The 27337-nt window shown below is 42.8% G+C and overlaps 1 long non-coding RNA gene across 1 annotated transcript; it reads left to right on the forward strand.

The window, feature by feature from the left end:
* The first annotated feature begins 839 nt into the window (after positions 1-839).
* Positions 840-27327, forward strand: LOC132566281 (uncharacterized). The gene is made up of 5 exons (XR_009555050.1): positions 840-1160; positions 14948-15006; positions 23902-23919; positions 24731-24760; positions 27054-27327. It is a non-coding gene; the product is annotated as an uncharacterized LOC132566281 (long non-coding RNA).
* The last annotated feature ends 10 nt before the right edge of the window (positions 27328-27337 follow it).

Below are 27337 nucleotides of genomic sequence, written 5' to 3' on the forward strand. Positions count from 1 at the left end.
TTCAATGTCTTTGCTTTAAATTGTTAAAATTAGAACATCCCTCCTGGATCAGATCAAATGTTTATCTAGTCCAACACCTTGCTTCCAAGCGTGCTCAGTCAAAAGCCTCCAGGAGCTCTTTGAGCAGGCTGCAAAAGACAGAATAATTATCTGAACACTAAGGTTCCATTGATCTATTATGGTTAATAGCCATTGATAGACTATGAATTTGTCTAGTTCATCTCATCTAGAAAGACCAGGGATAAGGAGCTAATCTTCCTTGGTAGATAAGTCAGGATCCCTTGAAAGCAGAAAGTCTGGAAAATGCTGAAATAAATCACATAAATGTGTGAGAGAGAGACCCAGAGGCAAAACCTAGGTCAGAATTTGGGTGAGAACTTTGTTCTTTGCAAAAAGTCAGATCTAAAGATAAGAGAATTCCAGGTTCAGGGGGTCAGCCCTTCTAACTGGAATTTAGATGTAAGGACAAGGATATTGTGTAGTTAACAGAAAAAGACTCGAGTACCCCAATTTGTTTTGGAAAGTCACCTCTAGGGTCTCCAGTCCAATAGTGTTGGTATAAACCTCCAGCTTTTTCAAGCAGTGTTGGTATAAACCTCCAACTTTCCTAAGCAGGCCCTTTAAAATTAGCTCCATCCTTTGTTCCCTCCCATTTGCAGAAGCAGCTGCATAGGCAGTTGAAGGCCTGTGATGACCGAATTAACAGCATGGGGCAGAAGAACAAAACTAAGTGTTGCAGTTCATTTGCTAGCCTTCTGTATTTTGTCTTCTGTGGGGCAACACTCACACACAATTCATATCAGAGTTTCAAGCCTCTTGAGAGTGACAGCTGGCTGACTTGTGTTGGACTCTTGGGCACTTGGATATCTCAGGTTTAAAATAGCAATTCTCTGAGGCCATACAATAGCAAGTGCTTATATGGGCTCATGGGAGGGAAGAAAAGAGTTGCGCAAGAGGGTTCAGCCGACGCTGCCAAAATAGCCACAAAGTTTAGCATTCCAAGCTGTTCCCTGATGGCATTCCTCCAGCCAGGCATCTGGCTTGGGGGCGGTGGGTTGGGCTGGGGTGCTCTTGTTAAAGCCTCACTCTTTGAAGTTGCCTTGCTCAGACTCAACACTTGTTTCCACTGGAAGGACCCTCCCCTGTTCTCTGGACAAGAGGTAAGGCTTAGGTTCTTTCTTCTTAAATGACTTGGTGTACCTACTATATTTGGGGATTATATGAAAATGGGGATGAAACCTTAGTCTAAACAGTGCCCTTCTTAACCTGCCTGTTCTTGTCTCACAGGCAAAAGTCTCAATTTCTTCTTGCTAATTTGAAAGCTGTGTAAAGGAAACTTTTCTGACTGCAAAGGCATTATTGTCTGTTCTGCATCATAATGTGTGGCACAGAATTCAGACTTGTATGCAAAATGGAGCATCAGTAGGTAGACTGAGGGATGTTCTGGCATGTATTCATCAGATCACATAGCAGATATCAGATACAGGCAGAGAATCTGGGGATGAGCAGGTTGCTGAAGTCAGGATGTAGCACTGGAACTAGATGAAAATGAAAATTAAGTAAAACGCATTCAGTGCTCTTTGCTCAACTGCTTGTCTAAATACGGCATCTCTTTAAAAATGGTGTTAAATCACAATAGGTGCTCAGGTGGCTTGGCAACTGGATCAGTTTTTGCAGAGTGGATATAGCAAAAAGCAATTTAGTATAGACCTATTCAAGGAGGAGGAATTAGCAGCAACAACACACATTCATATTGATTATGAATCATTCTTAGATTTCCTTGATGTGCTTTCTGCAGCTTAATTCCACTGATTAATGCTTTTCATATCCTCACTGGATTAGCAGGAAGATGATTGACTAAGACATTTGGCATTCATTTTATTTTGAGCTAATACCTGTACCATTCTCCTGAATAATGTTACCATTCTCCTGAATAAGAGTTACTGTTGTTTTTTTTCTGCAAGACAAAAAGCCTTACTTTCTGTTAATGGTGGGAAACTTGCTTGTCTAATTACTTGTGGAGAATAGACTGATTATGAGCATTCCAATCAGCCTATTTGATGTACAAATACTGATGTGCACTAATCAATATCCTTTCTGTGGGAGATGCTCTGGGCCTTCTGCATTCTTTTATGCTTAAAGTATTTTATTCCAGGGGAAAAAATATAGTTTCCCATTATTAAATTAGTTGTGTCTATCATGAAGTTGGAAACTTTAAGACAATGTTTTGCAAAAAGGATGTGCCTATTACCTATGTCTATGATCTGAGCCTGTCGATCAGATTTGTACTGATTTAAATGAACATTGGTTTGATTTCTTAGTGTATGGCTCTTAGAGCCAGCAAGGTGTAGTGGTTAAGAGCAGCAGACTCTAATTTGGAGAGCCAGGTTTGGTTCTCCACTCCTCTTCCACATGAAGCCTACTGGGTGACCTTGGGCCAGTCCCAGCTCTCTCAGAACTCTCTCAGCCCCACCTCCCTCACAAGGTGCCTGTTGTGGGGAAAGGAGGGGAAGGCTATTGTGAGCCTCCTTAAGGTAGAGAAAAGTGGAGTATGATATGAAAACCAACTCTTCTATTACAACAGGACATGTATAAATATTTAGAAGACTGAAATGCTTTAAATGAGGAGAGAGCAAGTGTTTGTGGCATTCAGCAGAGTTTAGAAGTGATAGAATTAAGAAGAAGAAGAATTGTGGATTTATACCCCGCCCTTCTCCCTGAATCAGAGACTCAGAGCGGCTTACAATCTCCTATTTCTTCTCCCCCCACAACAGACACCCTGTGAGGTGGGTGGGGCTGAGAGGTCTCTCACAGCAGCTGCCCTTTCAAGGACAGCTCCTGCAATAGCTATGGCTAACCCAAGGCCATTCCAGCAGGTGCAAGTGGAGGAGTGGTGAATCAAACCCGGTTCTCCCAGATAAGAGTCCACACACTTAACTACTACACCAAACTGGCTCTCTCATTAAATCAGCGAAGAGGCTATTGAAACTACTTGGAAGCATTTAAAGTAGTGCCAACCTATTTATAAAAAAAAACTAGCCAGTAGCAACACAAGATGCGGCACATAGTTCTCAAATGACATGGGGTGTATGGATCAGGAGATTTCCAGTGCTTCATTTCTAAATCAAGAGGCTCTGGGTTCATCAAGCCAGCCTGATAATCACACATTCTGACTAGCAAAGTCTTTCCAATAATTTCAGAGATATTTGAACTTATAATCAATATGGTGACACATTGGTGGGAGAAGTATTTCTTGCATCTTGAAGAGCACAATCTTTGTTAATGTATTCTGCAACTGAGCCCTGGCAGAACAGCCAGTTTCTGGAACCAGGCACTGGCTGAGATTGAGCTTGGGAGATCTCAGTTTGGAGCCAACCTCTGCCACATAATTCTTTTATGATCTAGACTGACAAGTGCCATCTTAAGCAGGGTTACACCCTTCTAAGCCAGCTAACTATCAGTGGATTTAGAAGGGTGTAGCTCTGCTTAGGATGCCATTGTTAACAATTCTCTATTATAATATCTTCCGTTTATACAACGATGGTTCAAAAATTTACTTCTTCTGATTTGTTGAGAAGGTTTGTTTGGTCATGGGGCAAGTAACAATATGAAAATTACCTACTGTCTTACAAGTCTAGGGTACAAAGCAACAGGGAACTCTGATTTACAGTGTTTTAAATCTCCAAACTGTATAGATTAGTTTCTCAAAGAGTATACTGGATGTCTTAAAGTCTGATATCCAGACATATACAACCCTCCTGTACTGGATGTTATTGTAAAATACACCCACTCAAGATCTCACACAGCTATATGAACTGAGGCAGTCACATTCTTGATTCTGTTATCATACAGCTGTTATACATGACTTGAATATTCAAAGCTTTGATACTTAGTTCCAGAGAGTAAGAGGGACAGAGTGGTATGGAAGAGCAACAGATGGCTTGACACATGGGAGTTATTTGTAGAGCTGTGCAAAACCTCCTTTCCAAACCACTCCGATTTCACTTAGTTTGAAGATTTGCTTCAAACTTGCAGTAGACAGGCTGGATTTGCTGAAAGCTGTTGCTGAGACTCAGGAATGTTTCAAGCAGTCACAGGTGCTCAGCAAGGTCTATGCAAGGCTCAAATTGATGTATGATGAGGGATGGGCAAGAATTGAACCATGGAGCAAAATTCATCACAAATCTTGCCCTGCTTGTGGTTTGCAAACCAAAATTCATTATGGGTCTACTGTGATGAACTTCCGCAAACTTTTAAAGCAGTTTGTGAACAGAGCAGAAAGCAAGGTTTTAAAGGGACTGCACAAGAAAGAGTGAAAAACAGCTGAGTAGCAGGGAGCAGCCTGCTCCCCACTGCCTAGCTGTTTTCTGTGCTTTCTGCAAATGTCATTGAAAGGGACTGCAGTCTTTTTCAATGGGGTTTGCGGGGTCACAAACCATGAACCAGTTCAGTTCGTGAATGAAACTCCCAGCTTGATTCCTAGTTTGGTTCCTGATTCTGCCACAAACCATGAATAACACAACAGAAAATGCAAGCTAGTGACCAATCTACTAAGAAGTATATAGAAATCAGTCCAAATGTCCAAAACATGTATATTCAAGTCCCAAAGTAGTGTGGTGACAAGCCAATCAATTAAGTACTTGTTTCTTTCCAGTCTTCATCAGACCTGGGACCACTAACAAAAGAAAATATTATACAAAAATATCAGAAGGACATTCAGACATCACCAACCCTCTTCCAGTGAAAAAATATATCATACTTACATATTGATTCAATTATATAGATTCTTTACACAATTTTCAAAAAAGAGGGACGCAGAGCGTCTCCAGCAGCAATTTCATATTGGCTACAGCTCAGTATGTGGCTTCTTGCGCACCCTAATGGTGCAACTAACATGTTTAAAAAGGCAAACATCTCATTTACAGCTGCCATTACACGAACCTCTTAAAGGTAAAGTAACATATTTCTAATGCAACATGCTAAAAGACACAAACTATATCATAGCAGATACAGCATACAAAATATTCCATATGAAGAATGTCAAATCTCATAATTTATACAAAAATATGTTATCACACAGGCAAATTATGCACAACACTCATAATAAAGAAGACCATTCATAAAAAGCATGTCAAATCATTGGTCATATTCAGTCCATATGGAGAAATGCAATTCAACTGGTGTATCCAGTATGCCTCTTTTTTGCAGCAGGATCTTGTGCACGTCTTCATTTCTGTCTGTTTGTTCATATTTGTATATGGTGAAAAAACAAAAATCTTCACAGTCATGATTCTTTTGCATAACATGGCTGACCACAGGAGCTTCAATCACATGGCTCCTAAGTCTGCTCCCATGTTCCAGAATACGTACTCTAAAGGCGCGAGTAGTGCAGCCAACATACCTTAGGCCACACCCACAGATGATCAAATACCCAACACAGCGGGTAGCACATGTAGAGTAATGATTTAGAACAAATGGTCTAGTCTTTTCAGCAAAATAATACTCTTTGACATTCATAGATAAATGACAAATTGCACACCTTTTACAAGCAAAGTGCCTTTTAAGAGTATGATTGACCAATTGGTATTCTCTAGATCTTACCAATTTATCCCTAATGGGATAAGTGCGACGCAATCTTATTTGTGGTGGCATTTCACAACCTCCAGTATCACTTACAATGTGCCAATGCTTCCTTACCATATTACAAACATTACATAGCATACAGTACCTCTCCTTAAAACACCCTCCAAGTTTCAAAATAATTTGACCAGAGGGTCCAGTTCAATGAGCCCCAGAAGAAAGTGCCCCTATCCTTCATTATTTCCAATGGAGGGAAGGCATTTAAAAGGTGTACAGTCTCTTTAAAAGTGATAGCCAGAACTCCCTTTGGAGTTCAATTATGCTTGTCACACTCTTGCTCCTGGCTCCACCCCCAATGTCTCCTGGCTCTACCCCCAAGGTCTCCAGATATTTTTTGACTTGGACTTGCCAACCCTACCTCGAGACTAAACTACTGTAATGCCCTCTACATGGGACTGCCCTCGTCTCAAACTCAGAAGCTGCAGCTGGTGCAGAATGTGGCGGCCAGATTGTTATTAGAACTCCCCATACAGGAGCACATTCAACCTGCACTGAAAGCGCTGCACTGGCTGCCTGTGGCATTCCAGATTTATTTTAAAGTCCTATATGGCCTGGGGCTCATCTACCATCAGAACCATCTTTCTCCACAACTTCTCCAGAGTGTACTGCATTCAGGGACAGAATATCCTGGTGATCCTCAAGCCAAAGGAGGCCCGGCTGAGTACCACCAGGGCCAGCTGCTACATGGGAAAACTCACTCCCAGATAACATCAGGGCCCTGTGAGACCTCTCTCAGTTCCACAGGGCCTGCAAGACTGAATTATCCCATCTTGCATTTAGTGAATAACTTGGGAGACTGTTGCCAAGTTGCTGCAGAACTGATTGACTTTGTCATCATCTTTGCTCCAATATTATCAATGCTGTACCTTATGAGATCGCTGGACGGTACTGGCAAGAATGTTTCACTGATTGTTGCATTTTTAAATGATTTTTATATTGTATTTTATCATATTATATAGTACTTGTTATTGATCGTGTTATGATTCTATGTTTTATGGCCATAATGGTTGTTAGCCACCCTGAGCCTGCTTGTGGGGAGGGCAGGATATAAATCCAATAAAATAGGTAAAATAAAATAAAATAATAAACAAACAAACAATAAATTAATTGTTTTATTGTTTTAACTATTTACTTCTAATTTTATTGCTGTTGTGATCCGCCTGAGCCTGCTTATGGGATAGGGCAGACTAGAAATTAACAAAAATTAAAATAAATAAATAAAGGAAAAAAAAGATTTTTAAAACAAAATATAGTTCCAGTGAAGGGTCCAAGCACTCAAAATAACTAAGCTCATTTCCTAAGTACACTGAACATGGTTTCTGCGGCAAAGGACTAAACTTAAAGTTTTAGCAGTTTCAATCCATGAGCAAGCAGCATGATAGCTATAGCATCTGGTGAATGTAGGAACAAAAGATAGGAAGAGGAAATAGAGTACAGAATGGGAATCAGGCCTAGCAAAGTAGATTACATTTTGTAGAAAATGAGGGCCATGGATCTCCTGACCTCCTTCAACCAATCACCATGCTATTTCCAAGGAGTCTTCTGGGAAATGAGCAAACTCCTTGCTCCAGCTGAACCCAGTGAGCTAATTAGTAGGCCTGATTAGACCACTGTGGTGGTCTAATGGTTGGGGTAGTACACTGGAGATCTAGGATTACAACTGATCGCCAGGTGACAGATCAGTTCACCAAGATAAACTGGTGGACTCTATGGCACTGAAGCTAGGGTTGCCAATTCCCAGGTGGTGGCAGGGGATCCCCCGGTTTGGATGCCCTCCCCCCGTTTCAGGGTCGTCAGAAAGCGGGGGGAGGGGAGGGATATGTCTGCTGGGAACTCTGTTATTCTCTATGGAGATTTATTCCCATAGAAAATCATGAAGAATTGATCCTTGGGTATCTGGGGCTCGGGGGGGGGGCTGTTTTTTGAGCATCTAGTGCCTCACCCCAAAATATCCCCCAAGTTTCAAAACGATTGGACCAGGAGGTCCAATTCTATGAGCCCCAAAAGAAGGTGCCTCTATCCTTCATTATTTCCTATGGAAGGAAGGCATTGAAAAGGTGTGCTGTCCCTTTAAATGTGATGGTCAGAACTCCCTTTGGAGTTCAATTATGCTTGTCACAGCCTTGATCTTGGCTCCACCCCTAATATCTCCTGGCTCCACCCCCAAGGCCCCCAGATAGTTCTTAAATTGGACTTGGCAACCCTAACTGAAGCCCTTCTTCCCAAACCCCACTCTCCTCCAGCTCCACCCCCAAAATCTCCTGGTATTTTCCAATCCAGAGCTGACAGCTCTAGAGGGTACAATACCTGTTAGCTTGAACAGAACAGAGAAAAAAAATCTGACAAGTAGAACTTTGCTCCCACATGGCTCTTTCCCTTGAAAGCCGGTCACACGCTCTCAGCCTAACCTACCTCATAGGTTTGTTGTATGGATACCATTGAGGAGATGAGAACAATTTGGGTCACTATTTTGGAGAAGAGTGGGGATAAAACGAAGTAAAATTAAAATAAACATTTTAAATCTGATTCTTTTGGAGTCCAAAAGAGAATGTTCTTAGCCCTAGTTGTTTCTCATAGCTTCTCTATTAGAAATTATTTGCAACACGGCTGTTAACCAGTCTTTCATATCCTACAACTTTTAATATGCAAGTTAAGTACATGTTAAAACTGTTACTGAAACCCACTGGGCTGATAAATTGCCTTGAGTTTCTACAGGGGAAAAGGCAGGAAAAATATTTTCCAAATGACTTAAGTAATCAATTAGATTTTGTTGGGCTGTAACCAGTGTTACTTTGTTACTGACGTAAATAGTTAAGCTCTTCAGTTTGTGGGTCTTTCCCCGCCTTCTGCTTGACACAACTGTCATTTTTTTACAGATAAGATATCTTGGCAGAGATGTTAGAAACCTCTGAAAGGCCCAAAGAACTAGTCTGTAATAGTTTCCTGAATCTACTGCTCTTAATTGAGAGCCACCATAGTAGAGTGGTGGAAGTGATGGACTAGAAGAGTGTCATCACTTTGCCATGGAAGCTCACTGAGTCACCTTGTGGCAGCCAGTCACTCTCTCAGCTTAAACATCTTCACTGGGCTGTAGTAGTAGTAAAGATAAAGTAGAAGTGGGGAGAACAATATTGTACACCACTTTAAGCCCCCAATGTGGAGAACAGTAGTGTATAAATAGGGTTGCCAACTTCTAGGAAATAAATACCTGGAGATTTTGGGAGTGGGGCCTAGAAGGGCTGGGTTTGGGGCATAACGCCATAAGATTCACCTTCCAAAGAAGCCATTTTCTCTGATCTATATTATCTGGAGAATAGCTGTGATCCTGGGAGATCTCCACTTCCCATCTGGAGGTTGGCAACCTTAGGTGTATCTAAATCCTTCCTAGAGTTTTTGAAGGTTATACGAATCCTTCTTAGAGTTTGTGTGGTTGCATAGGGTGACAGAAGGAATAATATTCGCTGATTGCCCCCTCCCACAGCAGCCCGACATACAGGCCAGTAGCTACAGTGGGGGCCAGGGGGGAAGGCCCATCCTTTCAACCCACCCCCCTTTCCAACTGTATGGCCCCTTTGCTTACTGCCTTTGCTTACCAATCTGACCCCTTTGCTTACCGCCACTCTGAACAAGCAGTAGCATTGCTTTTTTCTCTCTCCTTCCCTATCACAGCATGCAGAGCAAAGTGGAGGGGGAGTGGGGGGGAGAGTCAAGAGGTCTCTGTCTCTCTCAGAGAGGGGCAAATAAGAAAGTGGTGGGGGAGCAGAACTGCTGTGACTGCCTAGGCAAAAGGGGGTTAGGTTGTGGAACTCAAGGAAGCTTACAGTGCTGAAAGCCCAGGGCCCCAAAACTAGGTGTCTCCCCAAACAACAAATCCTGCTATGGGCCCCACCAAACATGAAATCCTGGCTATGGCCCCGCCGACATACCACCCAAACTGCTTTTCCTAAGCTATGCCTCCCCAGAATAGCTTGAGCGGGGGGGAGGAATCAGAGGAGGTAAAAATCATACCCCCCTCCCCCCGTGCAAATGGAGATTCTAGATAGCGTACAAGGCAATGCATCCTTCTTCTTTCTTAAATCCATAACTTGCTTTTGGCGATTAGTATAGGGAAAACAAGTAAAAGAGGAACACAAAAGGAAACCGATATAGGCTGTTTTATGAGATCAGGTTTTTTTTTTATTTTTTTATGTGGATGGAAAAGAAGAGCATTATAAGGGCAGAAACACAAAAGAGAGCAAAGACTCTGATTACATTTGTGCCCCTCTTACAATGCCTCCTTCAGCCAGGCCTCATTCTAATCACTGTGAGCACTGCTAGTTTACATCATACAACACTCCTTGCTCTTTGTTATCACTGCTGAGTGACAGTGTGGCTAATCTCCTGTCCCCTATTTTAAGAGAACTGTGCTGTTGAGCAACAGATATATGGAAGAAAGGGCAGGCTCCATTTGGAGTTATATTGGTAAGTCCAAGTTTTTAGAATCCAAGCAAGTCCTGGCTGGAAAACCATGTATCAGATAACTGTAGATAGTGCTGTTGTTTTCTGGAAAGCTTAAACCATGCCCTAGCCAACAGTGTCCTTTTCGCTCTTATTTTGACGCATGCATTGTACTGACTGTGTGCAGTTTATTCCAGACATCAGCAACATGAGTCATGGGCTAACACCACAAAAGACATAGGAAGTTTTTTCAGCCTTCAGCCCCAGGTTATTATAATGATGATGAACATAAGAACATAAAAACATAAGAGAAGTCATGTTGGATCAGGCCAGTGACCCATCCAGTCCAACACTCTGTGTCACACAGTGGCCAAAAAACCCAGGTGCCATCAGGAGGTCCATCAGTGGGGCGAGGACACCAGAAGCCCTCACCCTGTTGCCCTTCCCAAGCACCAAGAATACAGAGTATCACTTGCCCCAGACAGAGAGTTTCAACAATCCGCTGTGGCAAATAGCAACTGATGGACCTCTGCTCCATATGTTTATCCAATCCCCTCTTGAAGCTGGCTATGCTTATAGCCACCACCACCTCCTGTGGCAGTGAATTCCATGTGTTAATCACCCTTTGGGTGAAAAAGTACTTTCTTTTATCTGTTCTAACCCGACTGCTCAGCAATCTCATTGAGTGCCCATGAATTCTCGTATTGTGAGAAAGGAAGAAAAGTACTTTTTTCTCTACCTTCTCTATCCCATGCATAATCTTATAAATCTCTATCATGTCACCCCTCAGTCTATCACGTCACCCCTAAAGAGCCCCAAGCATTTTAACCTTTTTTTCATAGAGAAACTGTTCCAACCCTTTAATCATTCTAGTTGCCCTTTTCTACACTTTTTCCAAAGCTATATCTTTTTTGAGGTGCGGTGACCGGAATTGTACACAGTACTCCAAATGAGGCTGCACCATCGATTTATACAGGAGCATTATGATACTGGCTGATTTGTTTTCAGTTCCCTTACTAATAATTCCCAGCATAGCACTGGCCTTTTTTATTGCATTTGCACACTGTCTTGACATTTTCAGCTAATTATCTACCATGACCCCAAGATCTCTCTCTTGGTCAATCTCCTCCAGTTCACATCCCATCAACTTGTATTTATAGTTAGGATTTTTGGCCTCAATGTGCATTACCTTGTGCTTGGCCATGTTGAACCTCATTTGCCACATTGATGCCCACTCACCCAGTCTCGACAGATTCCTTTGCAGTGCCTCACAATCCTCTCTGGTTCTCACCACCCTGAACAATTTAGTGTCATCTGCAAACTTAGCCACTTCACTGCCTACTCCCAACTCCAAATAATTAATGAACAAGTTAAAAAGCATCAGACCCAGTACTGAGTCCTGTGGCACCCCACTGCTTACTAGGCCTCAGATTCAGTGGGAGCTCACATGAGCGCAGCTTAGGCTTCCCAACCCCCCCGCCCTGCCGGGGGATCCCTGGTTTAGCAGCCTCTTCCCCCGCTCTCCAAAAATGTGGAAGTGGGGGGTGGGGGGGAAATGGCATGATGTCTCTTTCCCTGCCTGCCTCCCTCCCTCGCAGGTTTTAGGCTTCTCCCTTCCTCCGGGTCACAAAGACTCGCCCACCGCCGGCCTGCTATTCGCTCCAGTCCGGTCTCCCTTCGTGAGGTGCATGCTGGGAATCGTAGTCCTTGCATCCTCTCCGGCTGCCACAGGCATCTCCTCGGGAGTCTGGCCGATGGAGGGAGGGGGAGCTCCGCCCCCAGAGGACCATGTGCATTTCTACCTCCGGAGGCTTCAGTCGCTGATTGAAAGGCTTCCTCTTGGGATGGGGTGTCTGTGTTACTTTGAAGAAGTTGGCAGCAACTCATGAGTAGAGAGGCCAATCCTCCTTCAGTGTTGCCAGAAATGGGGAGGGGGGGGGGAAGTCTGCTGAGTACTTCATTATTCTCTATGTGGCGATAGATTCTCATAGGGTATAATGGGGAAATGATCTGGAGGTTTTGGGGGCTCTGGGGGCGCTGTTTTTTGAGGTAGAGGCACCAAATTTTGAGTATAGTATCTAGTGACTCTCCCCAAAGTATCCCCCAAGTTTCAAAACGATTGGACCATGGGGTACAATTCTATAAGCCCCAAAGGAAGGTGCCCCTATCCTTCATTATTTCCTATGGAAGGAAGACATTTAAAAAGGTGTGCGGTCCCTTTAAATGTGGTGGCCAGAACTCCCTTGGAGTTCAATTATGCTTGTCATACCCTTGTTCCTGGCTCCACCCCAATGTCTCCTGGCTCCACCCCCAAAGTCCCCAGATATTTCTTGAATTGGACTTGGCAACCCTAGTGCAGCACCTGAACCTTTCTGAGAGTTCCACCTCCTCCGAGAGTTCCACCTCCTTGTCCATTGAATAGTAGTGCAGCTGCATAACAATCCCTGGATGAGCTCCACCACTTATTTTTCTACAAAATGACCCCAGCTGCTTACCACCCTCCACTGAGAAAATTGCCCATTTATACTCACTCTCTGTTTCCTATTTATTTCCTTCCTTGGTTGTCATGGCGGTGAAGTACTATACTATTAGAAGTACTTGATACATGGTCTTCTACTTCCTTTTTGCAATTCAGTGGTAGCCATAATTTCAGTAGCTTGGCAAAAAGGTAAGAGGCATTCTTAGAATATGGTTTTGAGCAGATGGCTTTATTTCATTTTGTTTTTAAAAGGGTTTGACAACTTGGGACCACAGTCCCCAGTGAGCTTTGATGGTCTGGGAGAATCACAGATCAACAAAGTGTTCTAGTTTATTTCTGTAGCATGCTAATGAAAGGCTGCCATTCCTCTTTGTTCCCCAGGGTGAGACAGATGCGGGAAGGCAGACATGGGGAGCAACTGGACATTACAAACTGCATGAGTTTGCCGTGGAGACTTGCAGCTATACTATAGCTGCTAGTTCCTGGTGACAACACATGCAGCAGGGCCTGATTTGGATTGGGACTGCTGCATTGGAGAAGAAAGAATACTTGCCTTCTCGACTGCATGGTTTTCAGCAGCTGAAACTGCCCAGGGCTGCAGGAGCATTATTTTTTCATTTGTGAGGAAACAGAAGCAGGGTCCAGCCTGCTGGCTTGGGGCAGCAGCATGCTTACCCAGAAGTGAGTTGGCACAAACAGAAGCACCCTGGGACAACCAGATGATGCACTGCCCACTGCTGGGACAGGCAGGTGGCACGCACCTCAGATGAGTGTCCACAGTGCTCATGTCCTTGAACCACCGCAACTCTGGTGCTCCTCGGCCATTCAGGTGGCCAGAAAGGTGCCCCAGGAGTGCTCCTCCAATTTGCTACCACTTCCAAAGTGGTAGCTTTTTGAGGTGTGACTGGGACACCTACAGATGGGGCGATTGTGGGAGTGGGACAGCAGGCAAGTGTGAGTGTTTGAACACACTTTTTTTTTTTAATCTACCTGGGTCCCATTTTTGTGCCAGCTTAAACTGACAGTCTGGATTCAGTCAGAGATACTTTTCCAATATGTTGAGTGTAGATTATATAAATCAGTGCCAGATAACCACAGCTGTATCCATGGTTGGGGAATTCATAGGTTACATCCTCCATATTATCTCAAGCATGTGTACAACCAGGGCTTTCATTGAGCAGGAATGCACAGTAACGCAGTTCCGGCTGGCTTGGCATCAGGGGTGTGGCCTAATATGCAAATAAGTCTCTGTTGGACATTTTCTACAAAAAATCCCCAGTGTACAACCAATGACTTGGGGTTAATTTCTACCATGTGAAGTCCCATCAAGGCATAGCCAAAGTTTAGTATCATTATTTGTGATATCTAAATGTTAAAGGGTCTTTCCTAGGAGCCATGGCAATTTACTCTTTTTATGAAACTAGTGCTTGGTTTGTTTGATGTGCTTTCTGAAAGCATACCTCATAGGAACAGTTTGCTATATTGCTTGCTACTACCATATCATGAGATACTCTCCCACTTAATATAAAGCATATGCAGCTATTTTTATCTTACAGATGTTGGAGGGTTTGTACTTTCCTCTGATCCTGGACCTCTGTTAAGGGACAAGATAGGCATGATCCTGGGAGCTCTCAAAATGGATACCTTGCTATTTTTTGAACTTTAGGTTACAAACCTGCAGGCGTATGATTCAGAGTGGCACCTTAGTGTGTAGGGGGGGGGGCTGACTCTTCCCTCTGTGCCACTTTTGCAGAACCTTTTCTGGGGCTAATATTTAATCTGTGGGAAAGAATAAGATGCAGAGCATGATACATATATATTTTTGCCTGTGCTCTGTAGAGGTGAATAATTCAGAAGATCAAAACAATAGTGTGAGGAAAGAGGCCACATGACATGGCATGCTGAGTCACGAGTCTCACACAAAGCAGTAATTTAAAGTTGAAAGAATAATGAGGAACCATTTTGCTTCCCCCTTTCTCTGCTGCGCCATATTGAATGCAAGAGGTACATAGGTCATGACAACATCAGTGGATTAGTTCCCTTAGTGTCAGGTTGCTTGCCTTAACATGCTCAATATCTCTGATTATAAGAACACTTTTAGATCACACTTCACTAGTGTCATAAGTATCTTACACAGTTGCCAGTGAAATGTTCCAGCTTTGGTTTGGGAAATTCCCGGAGGGACCACAGTGGGGTATAATGCCATACAGTCCACCCTCCAAAACAGCTGTTTTCTCCAGGGGAACAGATCTCCATAGTCTGAAGATCAGTTGTAATTTTGGGAGATCTCCAAGCTCCACCTGTAGATTGACAAGATGATCATTAAGCAATACTGTTTTATGTCTCTGCTGCAATTTCTAATGCCCCCCCCTTCTTTTTCTCCCATGGCAGGTAACTGATAATGTCAGAAACTGAGGAAATCATTGAAGAATATGAAGAGTAAGTGTTTGGTGCCCAAACGTTTTTCTTTGTTCTCCAGATCCATAAGTGTGCTGGCCAGGTGGAAAATATGTTACTTTTTGTTCACTCATAATGATAGCAGTGGTTATATGGTCACTCAGATTTCCTATTTGTATCTTTATGTCAATGGATGAAAAAAGTCATTACATGGAATTGTGAATATTCAAATATTTATTAATAGCAGATCACCTGACATAATTTAGGCCCCCTGAAGATAGCAGAGCTCAAGGCTTCTGTCACAGAAAGAACCTTACTGTGTCATCCTTCAATGATCCACATACCCTTTCTTTGAAAAGAGAGATCTGTGGCAAATTCAAAAGTTTTTGAATTTGAATCTGGTCCATCTAACCAGATGTTCATGGTTAGGCTGTCATCTATAGAACTCCAATAAGAAACAGATTGTATGAGACCAAAAGGTAAGGAAGTATGACATGTGTCAGAACATTACCAGCTTTTGAATAAATGATACCATCCCTGTAATGTATTAAATAAAGGTTGATTTTTGCAGTTAGGGTGCATTTCTTCTTTTCCATGAGTATTTCTGAAACAAATAAATAGATAAATAAATAAGAGAACATTAAGGTTTGTAGAATCTTTCGGGCTCAAGTGCCGTGTTCTACTGGAGAAAGTTTTTCTTCCAGATGTTTCGTTCTCAGCTGCGGAGAACATCCTCAGTGGCATTGCAGCCGGAGAACAGTTTGTTGAAACAAATATAATTCATGGGTGCCTCATGAAAGCCAAAAGTGCTGTCAAGGCACAGCTGACACATGGTGCTCCCGTAGGTTTTTCAAGGCAAAGGGCAAATTAAAGTAGTTTGCCATTGCCTGCCTCTAGCATAGCAACTCTTGATTTCCTTGGTGGTCTCCCATTCAAGTGCTAACAAGGATCAAAGCCTGCTAGCTTTAAAAGTCTAATGAGCTTAGATTAGCCTGGGCCAGCTAAGTTAGTACAGGGTACCTCATCAACAGGCCTGTATGGAAATAGTAGTGTCACTTGTCCTTCCATCTTAAAGAGAGGCTTTTGGCTTTCAGATGAGCACTACTTGAGAGTTCATTTCAGGGGAAGGGCAGGTTTCAATGGAAGGCAAAACTCATATTAAAAGTTAAATACCCACACTTGGATATATTTAAGTTTAAATTTTATGTATTTCTTTTAAACATTTATAGGCCCATCTCAAGCAACCAGGACTCCATGTTGGTAACAAAAATAACAATAAGCTATATCATCACAAATAAAAGAAATCAACAATAAAGCAAGAATTGCAGAAACCTTAAAACAAAACCAATCAGGCAGGCAGCAAAAATATGATTAATAACATACAGTTACTAGGGAAGGCAATGGCAAACCACCCTGTAAAAAGTCTGCCATGAAAACGTTGTGAAAGCAACGTAACTCCAGAGTCAGAAACAACTGGTGCTTGCACAGGGGACCTTACTTTCCTTCCCTCCCCCCCACAGTTACCCAAGAAAATGCTGGACGACACAAGTCCTTAGAACTTATCCAAATATTAAGAAACCCCAAAGTTCACCACCAAGAGTTCAGCATTACTGAAACTGTGTTTCAGTATTACAGCCCTTCTGAAATCCCATCAGGGTGGCATCCATCTGAAAGATTATTCCATTGAAGCCAAACTAGATGTTATGGTGGTCATGCACCAGTCCCATGGACAGGCACCATTTGAGATAAAGTTTTGGCCATGTGGAAGGAGGGGGTGGACGAGGCAATCTTGTGCCATTTCAAGTATTGAAACATCCTTTCCATTGTGAGGTGCAGGAATCATGTTTTATATTAGTTCTGGGACACGAGAATCTGGAGTAGTTCCAATCCACGTTTTACTCATGTCACTGGATAAACTGGCTAGAGGAGCTAATGCAGTACTGTGGTATGCCATAGATTCCTTCATTAATTTTTCCTGCTATAGGTTTATTTAAAAGCCATCAGCATCTTTCTGGATATTTGCAGCATCTTAACACACAGCTGTTTCAGTACTTGACAAGGGGTATGTGTATGGAGAGATCTCCTGGTTGCTGTGGGCCTGATCATGATTGGGCCCTGGTGGCATTTTTTTTAAAGTGCCAAAAAGTCACAAGTTCAACCTGTGGTCACTGTAATGTCTAGTTTGGCTGAAAGAAGAGGCAGATAGAAGCAAAGTCCACAAGTCAGCAGCTGTTGGAGGGGAAAACAAAGAAAGACTTGATTTTCTGTTTTCTCTACCTGAAGGAGTCTCAAAGTGGCTTTTCCCTTCCTTTCCCCTTGTGAGGTAGGTGGGACTTAGGGAGTTATAACAGAACTGTGACTGGCACAAGATTACCCAGCAGGCTTCATGTAGAGGAGCGGGGAACCAACCTCCAGATTAGAGTGTTCTTGTGAATGGAAATTATGAAGACGCAAAGAAATATAAGAGAAGTTGTAGTGAGCAGTTTTGGTTTTACACTTCTTAGCAACTATAGAAATGTTACCAACACAAATCATCCACTCCATTCTTTTGCAGATGGAAAGGGGTTTGTTCCTTTGGCATGCCTATTTACGGTGCAATAGATAATTCTTAAACAAATGAGATGCTGGGAGATCCGTGATCAGATATTTCCAGAAATTTTAAAAGCTAATTTGGGGATGGTATAGGCTCCCAGTTCAGATAAGTGCCTCTTAGAGTGGGGCTGAGGGCTGGGCATAAATGAGGTAGCATCTTGAAGCTGCTTAAGTTTGAACTGTGCAGTCACATCCTCTCCATTTTCACAGAGGCTGTCGATTCTTCTTTTCTTTCTCTGAGACTGTGGGACATTTACATGCCAAACAGGAGCACCCCCCCCCCCCATTGCCTTACGTTATTTTTTCCCCCTTGGGATGTTTGGAATTTCTGCCTGAAGTCCATATTTTCAACCTGTGGATCATCAAAACAGACTATATATTGAAAGCTAAGGTGATTTGGGTATCCTGGGACTTGCAGCTTTAGCAAAAATGAAATGGAAGATATGGGGATATTTCTGTCTTCAGCGAGGTGGTTAGAGAGGAACAGAGGCCTGTGGCTCAAATGCTGAAAGTTAAGGAAATTTTGGTATCCTGGGACTTATAGCTTTAGAAAAAAAGAAATTTACTGTGGATTTTGCAATGCATTTGGACATTCGTATTGAATATCCAGTATGTGGGTAGTATAGTCATTACAGGGTTGGTCTAAGATTAAGGAGACAGGAACACAATTTAGCCTTGAAGCACTTTCTGTGGCCTTGAGCTTGTCACACTTAATGTAAATTGTGAAGAAAAGCGCTGGGGGGGGGGGAGTATTTGCTTTCATACATAATTTATATAATTTATTACTTTAGGTTTCTATCCTGCCCTCTCTGCAAGCAGACTCAGTAATCAATAGATTACTATTGTAGCTTGAACCAGTTCAGCTCCATATCCACCTGGAGCTGGCAACCCTAATTCAGCTTAAAAACACACTAGGTGATTTTCATCAGATCTAGTTGCCCTTCAGTGTATAGGAGTGAGTTGACTAGAAATACAGATGTCTCTGAGGAATAATCCCATGTGATCTGGAACACAAGAGCTGGGTTTTGTGTGGCCTGCCTAATGAAGACATTATTCTGAAAGATTCATTTTTATTTATCATAGCTAATAGACAGTGACAATGTTAACATTTGTTTAATATTTTTAAAACACTATATATCAGGGGTGGCCAACAGTAGCTCTCTAGATTTTTTTTGCCTACAACTCCCATCAGCCCCAGCCAGCATGTAGGCAAAAAATATCTGGAGAGCTATCGTTGGCCACCCCTGCTATATATTAATGGTCACTCTCTTAGAATAGACATACTGGCTGAGAGAAACCTCCTGCAGAGGTAACACTGGTGTCAGAGCCCACCAGCAGCTTGTATCAGGATGGTGCAGGTCTCTGTGATACACCTAATACACATGGTCACTGCACTGTCTCATGTGACTCAGGCAACCTATAGATTTTCCTCACAAGTAGAACTTCCAATTTCTATTCATACAGACTGGTACCATAGCAAATCATGGTTCTGGTTCATGTGAATGGAAATTGTACCCACATGGAAAATCCATGCTGTATTGTATTCACATGATATGGCAACTTTGTGTATCATGGTCCTGAAATGTGCAGCTAATGGGATCCTGTTCTTCATGAACAGAATGCCAACACAAAATCTACAAAGGGCTAGAGAAAAACTAGCACCTGGAAAAACTGGGGGGGGGGGGGGGGGGGGAGAATGGGATATAGAGATTTGTACCACCTCTTCTGTCTTCATTTTCCAGGTTCTAGTTAGCCACAGGTAGAACACAGCACCTACTCAGGTTTTGACAAAGATGAAGAGTACCCATTATAAAATTCTTGCATAACAAATCCTTGTGTTATAAAGATTTGGGGAACAGGAAGATATATACATAGAGTTATCCAAGAATGATAGACTGTCTTGAGAGTTTAGGCTGTTTGTATCCTAGTTATGTTAGTAATTCTGGAAATCCTTAGTACCTTTTTTGATGCCCTGTTTTTTCCCCATCACTCACACTTTTTCTGTTTCTTGCATGGCTGCTATTCACTCATCGGTTTCTCACATAGTCTGTTCTGTGTAGGGTTGCCAAGTCCAATTAAAGAAAAACCTGGGGACTTTGGGGGCGGAGCCAGGAGACTTTGGGGGTGGAGCCAGGAGACATTGGGGGTGGAACCAGGAACAAGGATGTGACAAGCATAATTGAACTCCAAGGGAGTTCTGGCCATCACATTTAAAGGGACAGCTCACCTTTTTAAATGCCTTTCTTCCATAGGAAATAATTAAGGATAGGGGCACCATCTTTTGGGGCTCATAGAATTGGACCCTCTGGTCCAATCGTTTTGAAACTTGGGGGGTATTTTGGGGAGAAGCACTAGATGCTATACTAAAAATTTGGTGCCTCTACCTCAAAAAATAGCCCCCCCCAGAGCCCCCAATACCCACGGATCAATTCCTTATTATTTCCTATGGGAATTGTTCTCCATAGGGAATAATAGAGTGCCTAGTAGACATTTCCCTCCCCCCCATGCTTTCTAAAGGGGGGGAGAGGGCCTCCATACCAGGGAATCCCCCCCTCCCTGCCCCCTCCCTCTCTCTCACACACAAATACTTACCAGATCTTCTTCCGGAGAACTCTTGCTTTGAAAACGAAAGCAAAGAAAGGGAGGGGCCGTTCTCCGAAGCCCTTCCTGTTTCCTCCTTCCTGCCCAGCCTTAAAGGGGCAGCCGTTTTACAAACTGCTCAGGAGCTCAATACCCTACAGGTATGTTCTCCCCCCCTCCACCCCCCCGCTTCCCGATTTCTGGAGACCGGGGGATGGAGCTGCAAAACCAGAAGTCTCCCGCCAAAGCGGGGTGGTTGGGAAGCCTAGTTCTGTGACCCCAAAGATCTAGCTAATACCACTGAGAAATATTCTTTCCTAGCCTGCCTTGTAATCTAGCCATGGCCTCCCATTTTTATCAACACCTGTTCTGTCCAGTAATTTGAGCTGCATCTCCAGATGATGCATCAAATGAACCTTAAGTAATTCATTAACATGTGCAATGGGCTTCATGCTACTTCAAGTTTCATGGTTCTGCCCCCTCTCCCCACAAAGAATAAACTGACACTAAACCTGCATATTAATTAAAATGACTCTTATCCCAGCATTCAGCAGGGGAAAACCAGAGCCATGCGAATCTGCTCAGGCTAGGATCCCCAGTGTAGCACCCATGAACACCATGGTGCCTGCATGAACACCTTTCCCACTACCCACCAAGTGCCTTTAAAAAGTTGGCAGGGCCAAGTGGGCTTTTGCCCATCAGGGTTTCTGATTGGCCATTCAAAATAATTGTTTTGGTGGCAGCAGCTACTACGGTAAAAGGATCTTCACAGTGTGACTGAAGATAAGCTGTGTATAAGCAGGAAAATACCTTTGAACAATATGTTCATTTAAAGAAGTTTCTTGTTAAGAAGAGCTTTGGCCTGAAATTTACTAGTTATCCATAACCTTACTCCTTGATATTTTGTGGTTGGTGCCTCTTTTGGCAGCAGCCATTTTGTGGTTTGCTCTACCTCCAGTAGCAGCCATTTTGTAACTACACCTCCAACTGCAGCCATTTTGTGGTTGCGACCACACCTTGGGCACTTTTACACATGCTGGGTAATACAGACTGTTTTCGCACACAGCTAACCTCACAGTCACAATCCTGTTCCCTCCGCAGCGTCCGGTTGGATTTCGCACCATCTGCGCCGGAGTTACAGGAAGTGCCCGGCTTCTGCGTAGCAAACATAAACCGCTAAAACCCAGTTTACGTTTGCTACGCAGAAGCCGCGGCACTTCCTGTAACTCCAGCGCAGATGGTGGGAATCCGACCAGACGCTGCGGAGGGAACAGGATTGTGGCTGCGAGGTAAGCTGTGTGCAAAAACGGTAACAGTTTCAATACACTTCAGGGACCATTTGAAATAGCAGATTTTGCTATTTCACACAGTAAAATCCAGTTGCAAAGTGCATTGCAACTGGACTGAGAAGGTGTTATTTAGAATGTATAAAAGCACCCCTTGTGTCAGAATTCCAGAGGTGCATGCAGGCTGAAAAAGCTTGGGGACCCCTCTGCTAGGGAATGAGAACAGTAGTGGGTATATCACTGGAATCCCAAACAATGAATAAAGGGCAATAAGGGAAAGGTAATTAACCAAGGCTGGGTCCAGACTGGCACTTTAAGCCGACACAAAACAGCTCACAGATGGATCAAAAAATCAAATCCAAACATGCACATCTGCTGTCCAACCTGCTCCTGTACTTACCCCATCCTTAGGTGTCTCTGCCATGGCTCCAAAAGTTACTGCTTATGATATGGTAGCATTTTTTTGAGCTGCACGGCATCAACCTCAACAGGTGTCTGACGCCATAGCATATGCTGTCCCCCCAGCCCAAAGCAACCTGATGCAAGAAGGGAGAGCCCCAGGTGAGGGAAGGAATCTCCCCCTGCATTGCTGTTGCAATGACGTCACCTGAAAGTGATGCCATCAAAATGGTGGCACCCGTGTGGGGCCATTCTAGGCATTTCCGGGAATGTCTCCCGCTGGGGGATGAAGAGGACTTGTGAGCTCCCGATGAATCTGAGGCCTGACTTTGGGAAAGGGGACACTACATTAAATGTAGCTCTATCTGCCGCAATGCTTAAATGTTTTAAATGTTTTGAATGTTTTAAATGTTTAAATATCTTAAATACCTAACTTAAAATTTTATGTTTGATTTATCTGTTGTAAGCCGCCCTGAGCCACCTTGGTGGGAAGGGAGGGATATAAATCACAAATAAATAAATAAATACATACATACATAGGGAGTCCAATGTGAAATATGCTAAGGCTTGACAAGTATTTATTAGCAAGTACCAAGTACCAGAAAAGAAGGACAGCTGTGAGGCACAGCATGGAGCAAAACAGTCTCCATACCATATATGCCACCTGCATTTTCTGTATAACATGGAGGGTTTCCAGACCACCACCACACCTTCCATCCTGCGGTAGTTTAGCATTGGCATGTAAATTCTCCATGCTGTTTTGTAGGATCTATGCCATTGCTGAGGTTGGACCTTGGAAGTAATTAGATGAATTCTTGGACAGATAGGAGAAAAGGCACAGGCTGTCAATCAGAGTAGGGATGTATAGATAGATACACTTGTGGATCAGAACTGGCAGTACCACCTTTAAGCAGGTGCTGCCAAAGCCCTAAAGTATAAAGTGGGTTGAATGCCAGCACCCAATTGTCCAGTGGTGGAAAACATAGAAAGAAAGGAAGTAGACCCATAAACATAGGGCGTTTTCGCACTGACCTTACTCGGGAGTGACGTCCTTCTTCACCGCGCAGCGTCTGTGCGGATTTCGCACTAATTGCCCTGCAGAACCCGGAAGAGCTGCAAAGTCCCGCGGCTTTTGCGTCGCAAATGTAAACTGGTTTTTGGCCAGTTTACAATTGCGACGCAAAAGCCGCGGGACTTTGAGGCTCTTCCGGGTTCTGCGGAGCAATTAGTGCGAAATCTGCACAGACGCTGCGCGGTGAAGAGGGACGTCGCTCCCGAGTAAGGTCAGTGCGAAAACGCTAATAGACAACAACATATACTACAGAGACAGATTTCTTTGTCTCTTTCCGGGGATCTTTGGGAATTATAGATGAGTTAAGAATCTATGACAAAGAATTCTTAGCCAAACTGCTTCAGTTGGATGCTAATTAAACTGGCAATTTCTACTGCGCCAGCCTTCTTGCTGCAGACCCCTGTTGTGCCTTCCCTAGGGGAAACGTTTTGTGGTGATCAGTGGGCTGCAGTGGGAGGAGGGAGACTGGAAAGCTTTATTCTGCCATTGGAAAAAGTAAGCTGGATCTACCCCATTATATCTACAACATGCTAAAGCTGCTACAGCCAAAAGGGTTTTCCAGACACCATCACATTCTAGTCCAGCTCTGCATTTTTCTTATAGTGAAGGTAAATGGGACTTCCTTTTGTGCATCAACAGTAAGGACTGGAAAGTCACTTAATTTGCACCTGAACAAAGAATTCGAGGTGACCAGAGCTGTCTTATTGCATAGAGTTACTACTGTTTTGAGCAGCACATTAAATGTTGCCCCCTGCTGGATAATCAGTTGAGAAGAGAGAATGGATGCTGCAGGCATATCTTTCTCTAAAGTGTACATGGTGGGAGCCATGATGAATTACATTTCTTAAGTATAATCTTTTTTTTTTTAACAGCTATCATTCTAACTTGGGTGTGTTTCCTTTTGTTTTCCAGGGAGCAGGAAGGTAAGGGGACAAGAGCTATTCAATTCTGAATAATTCTGAATAATTACTGCAGCTCTAACAGTGCTCTCTCTTTCCTTCTCTTGTGGCTTGCTGCAGAAGAATGTGTGGAAGAAGGTAAGATTAAGATTTGTTTATTTTAAAATGTTTATATCTTGCCTTTCCCTCAAAGGGCCCAGTGTGGCAAATAGTAAATATGACAGGAAGAGATATCAATAACTACTTTTTTAAAGCACTATTTAGTATGAAAACTACAAACTATAACCATTAAAAAGTCAGCCACCGGCCCAAGATAGCAAACAAAGGCAAAGACAGCACTGACAGTAAATATCAGCAAAATACCTTTTGAAATAAAATTGCTTTTCATCTCTTTCTCATAATGGGCAGGAATGGAGGTCCATGATGAGCTGTTCCGTAAGGCAGGGGCAATAGTGGGTCTTTGGGAACTGAGATTTAAATTATAGGGGTGAGGGAGGTTCTCCTAACTATGTTCTAAAAGTACTCAATCTAGCTTCAAAATTCATATGTGGTATGATATGTCATATGGTAACTGATATGTCAGATAGAAGCAGCAGTTTGGAATGAGCTTTTTGCTGCTCACTAGAGTTGCCAGAAGCTAAACAATATATCTAGAATTTTTGCATGCAACTCACTGCTCTTTGTGTGTGAATGAGGGCTTCATATATACTTATTTCTATGTATATATGAATATGGGAGAGTTCTGGGTACTCCAGAATTAATATTCTGTGGCTTTGCTAATACCTGGCTTAATAAATGCTTAGCACAGGAAAGCTGGATGAGAATGCCCATGTGAAACAAGGACCAGTGTGCACTAAGAAGGCCATTCTTTCTTGACGCCACAGCTTTTTGTGATCCTTGGCTAACCTTTAATTATTCCCTTTCACCTTCCCTGCTTGTCCTGCTTAAGAAGAGGAAGAATGGATAGAGGTGGAAGACGGTAGTAGAACATTTATTTTTCATTTCACTTTTACTGTTGCTTGCCAATGATACATAGAGTTGGCTGCTCATTGATGTTTCATGTGTAAACCTGTGCTCTGCATCACTCTTACAGCATTTTCTCACTACAGACTTAAACAGGTTTGACAGTCATTCAGAAACCCTGGAAATTGTAGTTCTCTGAAAAGAATCAAACGGTCTCTCAGCATTTTACCCAACTCCAATTCCCAGGATTCCTTTGGAGGAAGTGTAATGTTTAAAGTCATGTAAAAATTATTTGTCTGGGAGAACATAATAACAGTATCTATAATTTTCTGTACTTTTCAAGCAGAAGCTACCTCCGTAGACTGTAATAAATACTCAGTGATTACCATTGCCAAGCATTTGCCATCATTTATTACTCCACCTGGTTCTTAAAATGGGATGTTGCTGAGAGACATTTCCTTCTATAAATTCTCATCTCCCAAGATTTGTAAAGAAAGCATTTCAATTACAATGTTCTGGGCACTCAGGCCTGCCTGGAAGTCATGATTTTTGCCTTTGAAGTGCATACCTTTAATTCAGTGGTCTCCAACCTTTTTGAGCCTGGTGGCAACTTTGGAATTTTGACATGGTGTGCTGGATTTAGCCACAGAATGGCTGCTGCAGAAGGTGGAGCCAGCTACAAAATGGCTGTCTCAGCTTACCTTCATCACACCAAGGATCTGCATCACTCTTACAGCATTTTCCCACTACAGACCAAGGTGGCAGCTGCTGCCAAAGCAATGTTTTTTTTAAAAATATTTTAATTTTTTTTTAATAATCTGCACAGCTAATCAACTCCCCCATGGGTAATCAAAGGCCTTGCTGGGCAAAACCCCCACCAGGCCCTGTCCATTTTCTATAAAAACACTTGATGGATGCTAGGAAAGGTGTTGGTGGATGCAATGTTGCTCACAAGCACCATGTTGGGAGCCCCTGTCTTAATCCAAGTTGGTTATGATTAACTGGTGATAAATTACTGTCTGTGACTTAGCTCTTATGATGCTGTTCCACTGGTGCAGCTGCAGTTCCTCCATTAGAATAGCTATTCCATTTGTAGAGGCAGCAAGGGCAATATATATATATATATTTACTGATCACCGGCTCTTGCTGCAACCCATGCTGTTTGTTTTGGTCCACTGACCCAAAGGAAGAATATTGGGGTGGGGTGTCAAAAAAGGCTTTAGTGAGCAGTGTTCCCTTTAAGCTGTGTTAGTGTGAGTTAGCTCACAGGTTTTTAGCCTCCAACTCACACATTTTTGTCTTAGCCCAGAGAAAATGGCTCCAGAGCAAACTAATTATATGCTGTAGCTCACAATTTTAATGCCAGTAGCTTACAAAGTAGAATTTTTGCTCACAGGACTCCACAGTTTAGAGGGAGCATTGTCAAAGAGATGGGGGAGTTGCCTTCCTCTAGCACAATTCATGCTGCTTAGGATCCAAGCCCATATTTTCAAAGCTGATTTCCCTGTACACCATTCCATGTACTTCAGGGCTAAGCCAAAAAAATTCAGCCTCCATGTTTACTTGAGAAGCATGTGTGAGTTTTCAGCCTTCATTAGTTCCCATCCACCCACACCATTATTATTAATTATTATTATTACATTTTATTTGTATCCCGCCCTCCCCGCCTAGGCAGGCTCAGGGCGGCTAACAACATTCAATAAGACATGATATAAATACAGTAATTAAAACACATTAAAATTATAAAACAGCATTAAAATTATACATAGTTAATAATATACATAGTTAATACATTTTAAGAACTAATCCAACATATATAATCTATAACCTATATAATCATGATATTGCAAAAAAGTGTGAGTGCAAGGACAGCCTTGAATGGCCTGAGTGGCCTAGGACCCATCATTGTCACATCATACCTGTAGCTTAACAGTTTGTTCTCCATCCTTTATGAGTACCTGGAGCTGCACCAGGAGTGTGGGAGGCTCCTGGACAGATGTATGCTGAGCAACCTGCTTCTACATTTAAGAGGCCTCCTCTTGAAAAGGGATGGAGCTCATCTAGACACTCATGAGGTCATCATGAAGCATCATTAGATATTCCCAGAAGTTTTCCACTGGAGACAGTAGTGCTCTGCTCTCCTTTTTCTCCCTCATCACTGTTGGAAGATTATGGCACCTTTCCCTGTTTATTTTCTTGTTTGGTCAACTTCCAAGTGACTGGGGTAGATAGTAGAATATACCATTTTGGTTAGCTTGCTGTGAAACTGCTTAATTGTTAATTTCATCCTGTTTTTTTTTATTCCATAGACCAAGAAGAACAAGCTGAAGACGTCAAGGAAGGTGAAGGGGAAACCATAGCAGAAGGCATGTATTGATGTTCTGCTGAGAGAGCTCAAACTGATGGAAACATTTTGATGATGTGCCCTTTGGTGGTGTGCAAAGACCTTGCATGAGCCAAATCTTGCACCAGTAACTAAATGGGAAATGCAACAGTCCTGTCCAACAATGAGCTGTAATTTGGCATCTAGCTGTAGTTCTTTTGATGTGCCCTATCTCTTCAAGCCTGTCTTCATATCTCTCTGTATTTAATG

The sequence above is a fragment of the Heteronotia binoei genome, chromosome 2 (genome assembly GCF_032191835.1).
Source record: "Heteronotia binoei isolate CCM8104 ecotype False Entrance Well chromosome 2, APGP_CSIRO_Hbin_v1, whole genome shotgun sequence".
Taxonomy (NCBI): domain Eukaryota; kingdom Metazoa; phylum Chordata; class Lepidosauria; order Squamata; family Gekkonidae; genus Heteronotia; species Heteronotia binoei.